The following is a 12,197-nucleotide window of genomic DNA, read 5'->3' on the forward strand; positions in this document are numbered from 1 at the left end:
GTGTTCTGAAAAAAAATTATTTAAAAGAAGTTCCTTACTGTTAAATAGAAATCACTTTTCTGCTGCAAAAATACACGCAGTATTTAATTTCAAAGTTAGAAAGTTACCTAGAGATCTGCCAAAGAACACAGAAATGCTATTAAAATAAAACCCAGCACAATACTCACGATCTTTAGTGGATATTGTTCCAGTTAGATGACACCTAACAGTTCTTGTCTTATCGCTGTCATGCCTGGGCGCAGGCCTGATCCTGCCACTAATACTAACATTCATCTTGGGGATCTCTCAGGAGCCACACTAACCCAGGGACAATGTCAGTGCTCAATGTAAAAGCAGCAGAATTAGTCCCTCCATTTCTGTCCAGAATTTCACTGCTAAACATTCCAAGCTTGGATACTGCACTTTCTTCCAGCGCTGCATGTAGGTCACCCCCAAAATATTCAGGAATCTTTTTGAAATAAAAGACAATCTGCATTAAAAATATAGGGATAAAATACAGGGATTTATTCCCAATAAATTCCATGTTCATCTCAAACTTTGTTATAGAGATCTATACAAAAACCAGCTACTGTGCACTTCACAAAGCTAAATGCGAAAAGCAAGCTAAACGCTGCACAAGGATACCTTGGAAGTGCGCGTGAACCACAATCACAGCAAGAATTACTGGACAGCACCACACACCAGGATGAACCTGCACTTCTCTTTTTAGGCAGAGAATTATTAAACCACGGCTCTTAAGCCCAAACTTTAAATCTCGAGACCCACCCCAGATCCACCGCCTGAAACGCGGCTCTAACTCGTCTCTGACACAAATTTGCGACTTGCCGAGACCCCCCCCAGAGAAGCGGAGCTCTTTGGCCAGGTATCTTCACAGCCCGCATCACACAGCTCCGGAGATGGCGCTTCCTGCTCTGCTCCCCTCCAGAAACCACAGCCGTACATCTTGCTGTGAAGCTTTGAAACACAACCAGACGCTGTGCATGACAAGAGTCTCTAAGTCCATCTTACAAAAGGCCCTATTAACCACACTATTTTCAGCCACTCAGGCATCCCAGGCTACACTCCTCTCACCTACACGCGCCAGACACGGACAGGGGCAGGTTTAAACCTGAAGTTTTCACCAACTTCAACAGACTTTGAATCCCTGACATTAACTTCAACGGCCAGTTCCAGGTTTGCTATTACATGTCAGGTACCACTGAGCATGCTCTCCACAGGCTCCTTTATTCTTCAGTATCTACTGTAATCAATGAGATTAAAGTCAGATACCAGCATCTGATTAAATGAACAAGATTCTACTTTTATCAATACAAATGCGGCAGATTTCCAGCTGCTAATCCACAGAATGACTGAGACATTAATCGCCTCCAAACAAATGTGGATCTAAGGCTAAATGCAGAATTACGAATGTGCCCTCTCCCGTGAACAGCATCGTACACAGAGATTTTAAATGTTCTAAGAAAGCAGATTTCAAAAACTTCTTTGGAAACTGTATTTTTCCATACCCTGAAGTCATACGAGAGTTAGATGTGTCTCAGCAAAAAGATTTTGATTGCAGTCAATTGCAAAGGGGATTTTCTGCCTAGCACAGAGATACTTAAGAATAACTAAATCGTATCTCTTACTTTAGACTACGCCAATGAAAATATGAAGCCATTATGTAGCCAAAAATATTTCACAGAAACATCTATGCTAAAATCTAGCTGTATATTCAGTCATTGCTTTTACATGTTAACTACAGAGATTATAAAACAAAGCTTACTCTCAGAGAATATAAAAAATAAAACATTTTCATTGTTCCTGATAACTCTGTTAATACTGTTTTACTTGCATTCCATTGCCAGATACTTTAAATAGACTCCACATCAGAAAGATCTACTGTACACAGAGGATATGCAGAAAAGCAAAAACATTCCTTTCCATGCTCTTAACGCAATTACGATAACAAATAAATCAGGAAATATAATAAATCCCACCTTTAAGGAAGACTCTTACAAAGATGCTATTTCTTTCCTGTGAACAAAACCTTCTTGGAGAGAAATTTTATCCGCATATAAGAAGTGTCAGAAACCTCTGGGAAGAAATGTAGCAGCATTGGTATTCTGCTCAGAAAATGTCATCACAGATCTGTTTACCTTAACTGTGGACCATGATTCAGCCGGTGACAACCGTCTTGCATACTGATCAATTTATTTGCAGCAAAATTACTAACATTTTCTACTTTAACCGTTTAGGTTCTGGAAACAGCTACTAAGATAGGAAGGGCTTTTACGAATAATATATAAATCTTACTTAATTTAAAAATTTCCCCTCCACCAAGATGCCCTGTACTTTGGAGGGGCGGGGGGGTGTCCCCCCATAATCTTGAAGAAAAATTAGGGAATACTGTAAATAGTTACTAGAGAAACACTCCCTTTTTTAAAATTAAAATCAAAGCTTTATCATCCCTCTGCATCACAGGTGAATGTTAAGTATACATGAAGGGGGGGCGGAGATGATGCAATTAAACTGATCATTTTGTGGGGACTGACTGTTCAGCAGAGACAGTGAGCAACCATTTAAGAGAGTGGCCTAACTGGTGGTCTAGAGGCCAGATCCAGCTATCTTGCCCACTGCCTTTTCTGCTGTGACTCTGGAGGAGATGCCAAAGTTAGGGGAATGTAACAAATCTAAAGATATCTACCATATGTCCCAACACTAGACTGAGTGCAGGTTTTGAAGCCAAAGAGCTGAAATCCTCTACGGTGCCTCCACACTTCACCGTTGTGACCACACAACCCCTTTGCGGAGTCCTGGAATCTCAGTACAAACTATACTTTTTTACGTGCCCTGTAGTTCAACACCACCACAGGGATGTGCAAAAGAAGGTGGGATGCAGACACAGAATTAGAAGCAGACCTTGACAAAGAGAGTTTTGGTCTATGTTAGGGGAACTCTTGCTTTAAGTGCTGAGCTTGAGGCACAATGCAAGACATATCCCTGCAGGATGAGCAGTTGACACTGAAAATCAGGGTCCTCTGAAGGACCCTGGGCATGCAGAAAGCATGGCACCCAAAAACCCAGGTGTGGAAATGTCAATCTTATGGTTTGTAACACCAAAAATGATTTCATACAGTACTCCTAAGTGATTTTGAATGCTACTTTGACAATACTTCTTATTTTTAATTCCAATTTTCATGCTAATCACCTTGTTCATTCCAGTCATGTCTGGTAATCCCACTCATCCAGACCTTCCCCGTGGTCGAGGCACAACAATTTCCACAGACATCAGGGCATAACAAAAGGATGCGGACCACATTCATACTCGCTGCCTATGCCTTCTCAGCCTGAATTACCAATAACCCATATACAACTGAATGAACTCAGAACAGCCTTTAGCATGGTCCAGAAGAAGACCTGGAATCACACCTCTGCACCTAGTGCAGAGATTGTTACAGACTAAAAATTCAACTTGAAGCACAGACAGAAGACGCACATTACTACCTAAGGTTAGGTTGGGAAGAAGGGAAAGGGTAGCTGCTTCTTTATTCCTCCTATCTTCCTCACAAACGGCATAGCACCAATTCACCTTCTCACATATGCCCATGCATTTTTCCCTGGCTATTTTTCCACTTCTCATTCATAATTCCTTGTTATCTCTTCTTCAGCTATTCAGCCTCTGGCTTAGATGAACTATTTCTTGTACTCCCTCTAATAAGCCAATACATCCGACTGCTGACAAGTCCTGCCACACTATGACCATTCCCTAAAGAAAAAGCTGCTGCTGGAATTCAAAATAAGGAGGAAAAATTAAGAAAGAGGCCTTAATGGCTCTTGTTCTGAAAGCATGTCTCTAGTCTTGGAAAATAACAAACCCCCTCAGAATTAAAACAGGGCTCCTATCTTCACTGTAGAAGAAACTTGAAGACTGTCACCTGAACCTAAGCACCTGGCCTGCCTCTAAAATTTGGAAAGTCTTTCTCACTGCAGAAGTGGGGGATTTAACTGAAGCAGAACAGTGCCTAGGTCTTCACCATGACTATGATGGACAGATGCATCAGAAGAAAACCACTTCTCACATCCGAAGTCTGGAAGTGCACCAAAAAGCAGGCTAGAAGCAAATCCAAGGACCTGGACTAGCCTTGCATTGAAAACACAACCTGAGCCTCCAACACTTGGCAAGTCTCTCAGGTATAAAGAGTCACAAGTGGGAAAGTGCACATGCAAATCGGGCAGGGAAGTAGGGCAGCCACTGTAAAAGGCCAGTTTGCAGAGAGGATGAGAATCTGGCTTTGAAAGGCTGTTTCAGGATTGATGGAACCTTTATTAAAAGAAGAGAGGCAGATCCTTAGCTTACATGAAGGGTTACAGCGAAACTGCAGCCAACAGCAGCAGGATCATTTATGCTGTCTGGATGTGACCCTACTTGGTCTTAGGCCATTATATACACGATCATGCACTGATACAACATAATTCTTCACTTAACTGTTTTGTGCCTTATTATTAGTGACACATGGCAAAAGTACTAAATAAATAACAAAAAAATTAGGCTCCCCAAACTATGCATCATTTCCATTTGAAATGAATGGTGATCCTCCCTCCTTCTCTGACATTTTGTATTTGCCAAAAATAACTGCATAATTATAAGTTGTGTGCAAGAAACAGAAGGTAACATTCAAAGTTATTTTCCATAATTTTTACATAGCGTCAGAACTAGCAAATACCGTATATGGCTGTTCTGTTATGCGGAAGTGGCCAAAGCTAACCCATTAATGAACTCACAAAAACTGCAGAAGCACACGCCCAGCCTGGGCAAACAAACATGATGAAAAAATAATAAAGTGTAATGACTTTCCTTCAAGTTTCTCAGAGACAGATCACGCTCAGTCCATTAACTCTTCATTTAACAAGTCTGTTTCATTTAGCTTGTTTTGGTTGGCATTCAACTAGGAATTCATGTACAGGACATTTTTTTCCCTTTTTAAAACAGAACATTTGCTGTATTTCATCCAGTAAAACACCAGGAGGTAAAGTGGAAGCTGCAAGACAAGCTAAAGCTACACTAAAACCCGGCACAATAATACTGAATCAGGCGAAACACCTGCACATGGCCCTGCCCCACAAGATTATCTGTAATTGTTTGTTAAAAGGGCTTGGTAAGATTTGTTGCTCCATAGAAAAGCAAAGAGCCAACTGGGTAACTCTCGATTTGCTTCAGTGCAAGTTAAAAAAACAACCCACAACACTGCACCACATACTTGGCACTGGTGAGGCCACACCTCGAATACTGTGTTCAGTTTTGGGCCCCTCACTACAAGAAGGACATTGAGGTGCTCGAGCGTGTCCAGAGAAGGGCAATGAAGCTGGTGAAAGGTCTAGAGCACAAGTCTTATGAGGAGCAGCTGAGGGAACTGGGACTGTTTAGCCTGGAGAAAAGGATGCTCAGGGGAGACCTTATCGCTCTCTGCAACTACCTGAAAGGAGGTTGTAGCGAGGTGGTATCGGTCTCTTCTCCCAAGTAACGAGCGACAGGACAAGAGGAAATGGCCTCAAGTTGCGCCAGGGGAGGCTTAGATTGGACATTAGGAAAGAATTCTTCACCAAAAGGGTTGTCAAGCATTGGAACAGGCTGCCCAGGGAAGTGGTGGAGTCACCATCCCTGGAGCTATTTAAAAGACATGTAGATGTGGCGCTTAGGGACATGGTTTAGTGGTGGACTTGGCAGTGCTGGGTTAACGGTTGGACTTGATGATCTTAAAGGTCCTTTCCAACCTAAATGATTCTATTAGCTTTACTGTGATTCCAATTATGTCCAAGTTCTGTCACATCTGCCTCTGCATTGCTAAGACTTGCTGATACTGGACTTCTATCTACACATAAAGAAAAACCCTCTCATCCAACCATTCCCCACTTCCTGCCTTGCTCAATGTCATGTCCCTTGCTGGCCATCCTAATGCCTACATGTATAAAACAGAACAGCTAAACCTAGATTCCTTATACCGTTGCGTTGCTTGTCCCCTCTTAGGAGTCACCCCAAGCCTGTCCATGCCCCAAGGGCAATCTGAAACTGTTTCTGCTACCATCAAACTGTGCCACAACTTGCCCCTTTTCACCTTTTTTTATCTTCCCGCACCCTTACTACTTTTGCCAAACCTTCCCGACCAGTCACAACTACCTCTGGATGCCCCAAACTCCCTGCAATAGGAAGCTGTGGATGCTAGAAGTTTATACGGATTTCAGTAGAGCCTGTCCAAAATTGTGGAAAAGAAATCCACTGAGTGCTACAAAATACAAATGTCATGCCTGGCTCAAGAAGCCTCTGAGTCACACATGGCTGGAGGGTGGGAAGGTACCCAGGGGAAGCACCACACATGCTTGCTCTCATTTTATACTCCTTCAAGCACCTGCTTTTGGCCAGTGCTGGAAAAGTCATGCTGGGCTTGAAAAATCTTCCTTTTGGGACAGGACAGCTAATTTTTACATCATGAGCAAGGGGACACAACATTTCTCAAGTGTGGTTCTTCTACAAAGGTAAGAAATTAGCTAACTACCGCTATTAATTTATTTCATTAACAATCAAATCGAGCATTTTCCATAGTATGCCCTTGCTCTAGATCACCAATTACTAGTTTTATATCATCATTTGTATTTGTCCTTCCCCAAACTCATCTTGTTTCATTTCCCTGTTCTACGAGATAATTGTCCAAAGATGCTTACAAGCTAATGTCCTTTTATAAATTCCTATGCAATTGTTTTATGATAAATAAATAATAACAATGATTGCAGATAAACTATTGAGCAGTTACTATGCCATCATTTGAGACTTCATTTTTATTCACTCATCTTCAAATTATTTATTTTAAAATAATATTTCTATTGTCTTCTATCAAAAAGTCTGGCTTTTTACTATCTATCTAGCAATTTTTTTCTGGCAATAGAAGCTGGTTTAGAGTTCGACCAAATATCAGAGTTTGATCACAAATCTATTTTGTTCATTTATAAGTTCAACTGTCAATTTGCAGAAACTGTTTTGAAACTGCTATTAAAATACTTGCAATGGTATACACAAGAAAAACCCCACCGAGACCAATACTGTGGTTCTCCAGAGTTTACATCATAACAAGACGACAGTGCTCTGAACTCCTATCAACTACATAAAACATACTGAATAGCTGTAAATATGCAATGAAATAAAGGTCATGGGTAATAAATGTGCCAACAATGTTGATCAAAATTGATCTTAACCAAATGCAGATCAGGGGTAGCCTAGCTTTCCTAGGAATCTAAAGCCTTCTCTTGACTATTTTACTTTTCCTCTCTACCCAGAAATGCACAGAATTCACTGAAAGTCATTTTATGTGACTTGAGAGCCAACATCACTTGATTCTTATCCATATTTTCTGTTAACTAAAATAGAAGTCAGCTATCAGATTTCATGAGTGTGCAAGGCAGTATTTATTACTATAACTTTTGGTTCAAGTTGGAAGAACTGTGACAACATATTTCTTAAATAATGAGCAGAGATGTTTTTGTGAATGAATTCGTTCCTGGTCCCCTCTTGTAATTGTTTCACATAAATATCCTTATAATCCGTTTTCATTGAGGTGGACAAGCACAGTAAGCATTGTCTCAGTTCATAGGTGCAAGTACTTACAAAATTTATCCTAAATTTAAAAATTTAAAAATCCAAGGACCCAGACCGAGACAGAAGTGGTATCTTGCACCTGACCTGCCTACTACAACAGGGCATGGATCAATCACCAGGAGAAATCATCTCTGGTAGTCATCTTATTGAGCCAAGTCATGGAGGGGCTGGTAAGGAAGACCATGAAAGATCTGCACAAAGTATTTCTGAGGAAGTGGTGTCTGCCAAACTACATCAGACTAAACCAACCACTACTGCTGTGGTGGTGGCCCACGAGCTGCCCTGCAAGCCACTGACAACGCTCGGGTCAAAGACCTTAGGCCTTTGTGATGCACCCACTCATACGGAGACATCCACTCCCCACCAGCTGCGGAAATCTCAGGAACAACACAGTCCAACTACAAAGATGTAAAATTTAGACCACTCTGATTTAAATTATTCATTGAAAATTATTTAATTGTGTTCTTCAAACGCCTTTATTATTTATTACAAAGATTTTTTTTTAAGCATGCCTCAGAAGGCTATGTTAATTCTAAATTTCATTCAGAACAGCAACTTGCATTACCAAATACTTAATTATCAGTATATTTACAGTGTCCTTGGGCACTGTTGGGTAATCAGAATGCTATTGTTTTCATTAAACAGTATTTTATTGATAGCACTAATGACTTCAGTTCTGCTTGATCAACAAGCAAATGATGCGTATTTGATGTTACAATAATTAATTGGCCTTTCAGGTGTTTCCACATCCCAATTTATTACCAAGAATAAGAATATTTATGTGAAACACCCTAAAAAGAGTATCACTATGCATCACAAAACATGTTCTAAAAATAGGGTGTGGTTTAGTACTTCTCCCTTTCCTCACAATTTCTAATGCAATGGTCTCTGGCTAAAAATTGCAGGGGGAAAAAAACCACGTTTAACTCCATTTTGAAAACCCAGCCCGAGTCTTGCATATCAAATATTCAGTTCATTTTATCCCTTACTGAGCTTCCAATAAGTCAAAGGAGATTTTCTGATTAACATTTCTTTTATTTATTTTCTCTAGAGATGGGAGAAAACAGCTAACCTCACTTTCCCATAGCAGCGACAAGGATCAAAAACTTCATATGACTCAAATGAGAGGTACAAGTGAATAGACTGCTTGTGCAATTTATTACTCCAAACTCTTATTTTTCCAAACTCCAGGCCCAGTTTATGAAGCACTATAGTCCAGCCTTCAGACCATGGAAAAGGGCTGTGGATAAGAAAATGCCAGATTCAAATCAAACAGGACCTTGAAAAGCCACCTGAAAAGAGTACACCAATCTTCCCACAACATTCAGCTGGCACCTATCAGAGATCTGGATGTGTTCAGTTTAACCTCCGGCAGAGGACAACTTTCAGAAAAATCTTCTGAAGTCTTAACTGCTCTGACTTACCACCCCATATTAACAGATACCCCCGTCTTTGAAGATGAGTTTCCCAAAACCTGAATTTTTCTGCAAGCAAAAAAGAGTTAACAATAAAGGTCTAAGTGATTTTTCTACCTTTCACTGCCCCAGGATCATTAATTATGCTGTTTAGAACATTCTGCCTTTTAGGTAATTTCACATATTATATCTTTCATGTCTGCAAATAACAAAAGAAATAATAAAACCCCACAGGCCTTTGGAAGTTCAAAGGTAGCTGCATTTGCATTTTTTGCATTACTTTCTAGAATTCTTCATTCCCACAAATGCTCCAAATAGAACACCCCAACATTATGGCATAAGGGAACCCTTCATATGCATGCAGTAAATACAAAATACTGCTGTGCTCTGCTGCAGAAGATTCCTTGGTGTTACTTTAGGTTTACTACACACCCAAGAATTTGCCATGAATTTTGGAACACGCTTTTCCACTTAACTTCTTCTTAACAGAGCTATTTCCTGAACAGCTTTTATAATACTGAATCTTATACTTTGCTTTTTAAATTACCAATTTTAAAATAAAGAGAAAAAATTATGTTTCCAGGTAAGCTTTCAAAAAGTGATCAGCTGTAATGGCCATGCCCTTACTGCTTTTTCAGAATTACAAAGTACAAGAATTCACTGGATGTTCTACCAGTGAACTACTAAACAAATGAAAACATATAACAATAAAACATTATTTTCCCATGTCCCCATATTCATATTAAACATGATTCGACATCCATTACAAGCCACTTGTTCCCAAAAGTATACAGACAGTTCTGTGGATACATCAAACACAGAAGTGAAGAACGATACTGAAAAAAACTCACTATAAACAAACTGGATGTTTGTCAAAAACCAAGCTGAGTACTTGTCTGTAAATATTGACCAAACTAAGTTTTTGCTTTGATATTTGCTGACTGAAGAGCAGCACAGACAAGTACAAAAGACACATAAAATTACTCTGAATGCCAAACCTGGCGATCAGGTTCCAGCTACTACAGGGACTCTACGCAACAAAGCAAACAACTGGTGGCAGCCAAATGCACTTACCAAGAAATCACCACAAATACTTTATCATTACATTTCAACATTAGAAAGAATCATGATTTGATTTCTGAAAATGTATTTACTTCCAGTGACAGCTCATTGACTTGATTTAAAGAGCAGTTTGAGTTAACATACTAACCAAATATCCCCATATAATGCATTTTCCTACTTTTTAAATTCAACTCTCAAACACACAACAAACACTTGAAAACTATCTCATAATTTTCACTCTGTGTAACTGTATTTTTTTATATAGTTTGATCATTTGTTTTGTGTATGAAGCAATGAATATTTTGCTCTCAATCCTAATTCAAACTGTAACTGGCTGAGAACAAACTAATGTCTTTTCAAAGGCAAATTAAGTGACAAAAGCAACCGTAAGTCAAGACAGCAAGAAATAAGTTGTAAAGCCTGTATTAAGACTTTAAAGCTAGGTGGATCGTTGGTAGCTCAGCACTGAAATAGCTATCCATCTATGCTCATGTGTATATTTTGCCAAGACACTTGAAAAGCACATTATCCCAACATCATACCTACTGTATAAAGAAAATACTAATTAATGGTTATTCATGTGCCTGGAATAAATAATATCTGCTAATTCCAAGGAGAAAGAAGCTGTATATTCTGCTTTTTTATTTCCTCTTCTTCCCAAAGGGAGAAAAAAATCTTTGCTAATCCAACATAAATGTGGTTGCAATAAAAGTCTGTTATTAAAACATTATCAATTAGTACATCAAAATGAAAGGAAAAAAATATTCTCTGCTTGCTCCAGGATAGGCACTCCACACTCTCCTACAAATTTTATAACAGACGCATATGAAAAAAACATCCCAGAATACATAGTCTTATAAACAGGACATGCAAACGGGAGGTGAGAGAAATGGAAACAAAAATAACAAAGTCAGATGCCTTAACTGTGGCATGGGGATGTTACTTGTCAGAGGTTAAGTAGGAAGTCTGCAGTAAATTTGAACCCTGTCCAGTGCCGGTACCACAAGATTGTCTTCTTTCCCTGGTCAGGTCTCAGACGTGAGATAGCCAGCCAGCAATAAAAGTGAAAAATGCAGGCAGCTTGTAACAGCCAAGAATTTTCCTGCACAGTGAGAATTTATTGGTCTCTGAAATTCTTACTCATAATTACCACAGTCATTTTAGATTAGCAATTATGAAAGAACGTTTTGTCCTTAAGACCATCTTGAAAAAACAGTACCAACAAAGGGGTTTAGGTGGAGACACAATGAGATCTGGAGCTGAACTCGGAGACAACATTCTTAACCTCCATGTAACACTAACAGACGGAGCCATGACTCTGCGTACCCTGAAACGTTTACCACATGTATGCCCTTCCTAGAGCAAAGTGAGGACTGGCATGCTGCCTATGTCTTAATTCAGTTCTGCCAAGGGCAGAAAGGCTTTTGCACATCATCAGTAGATGAAGCAGAACCAATTCCTTAATGTCGTATCAACCTTTTCATCAAAGTACTCAGATACTACTTTAAAGAAGGAATAAAAAGACATGTGCCAGCTATGAGACTAATGAATAGTTTTCCTCAAGCAAAACATAATTCAGCATGAACTTCATGTTAATGTTCTTTCCACCCACTCACACATCTCCAACTGATTCTACTCAACCAAAATGCCAACAAGTAAAACCACCCATCTTTTAATTAAGGTATTGTACCCCAGCACTAAGATTTTGTTTTACAGTGCCATCCTACAGCTGCCTAACCTCAAACATTACTTACATATTTACATGGCCTCCTTTTCTAAAAAATGCATGGAACCTGGAGGGAGAAACACAAGTAACAAAAGGGAAAACTTTGGAGAGCAAAAGATATTCAGACTGGCAGCTTTCACTAAAATGTTAAAAACAATCATAAGCCTCAGTCCCATTTACAGTTCAGAACTAAAGGGCTTAAGAAGCAGAAGGATGACACCATTAAAAAAATAAGATGAAGTCTTGAGTCAGGAAACAATTTGGAAACATATGATGTTAGCCTGTTTGAAGAGTGAAAAAGTATCAAGGTATACTAGTATACTAGTATACTACTAGACTAGTACATCTCAGAAAAGCACAGGTTCCTTTG

The sequence above is a fragment of the Fulmarus glacialis genome, unplaced genomic scaffold (genome assembly GCF_000690835.1).
Source record: "Fulmarus glacialis isolate BGI_N327 unplaced genomic scaffold, ASM69083v1 scaffold34264, whole genome shotgun sequence".
Lineage (NCBI taxonomy): Eukaryota > Metazoa > Chordata > Aves > Procellariiformes > Procellariidae > Fulmarus > Fulmarus glacialis.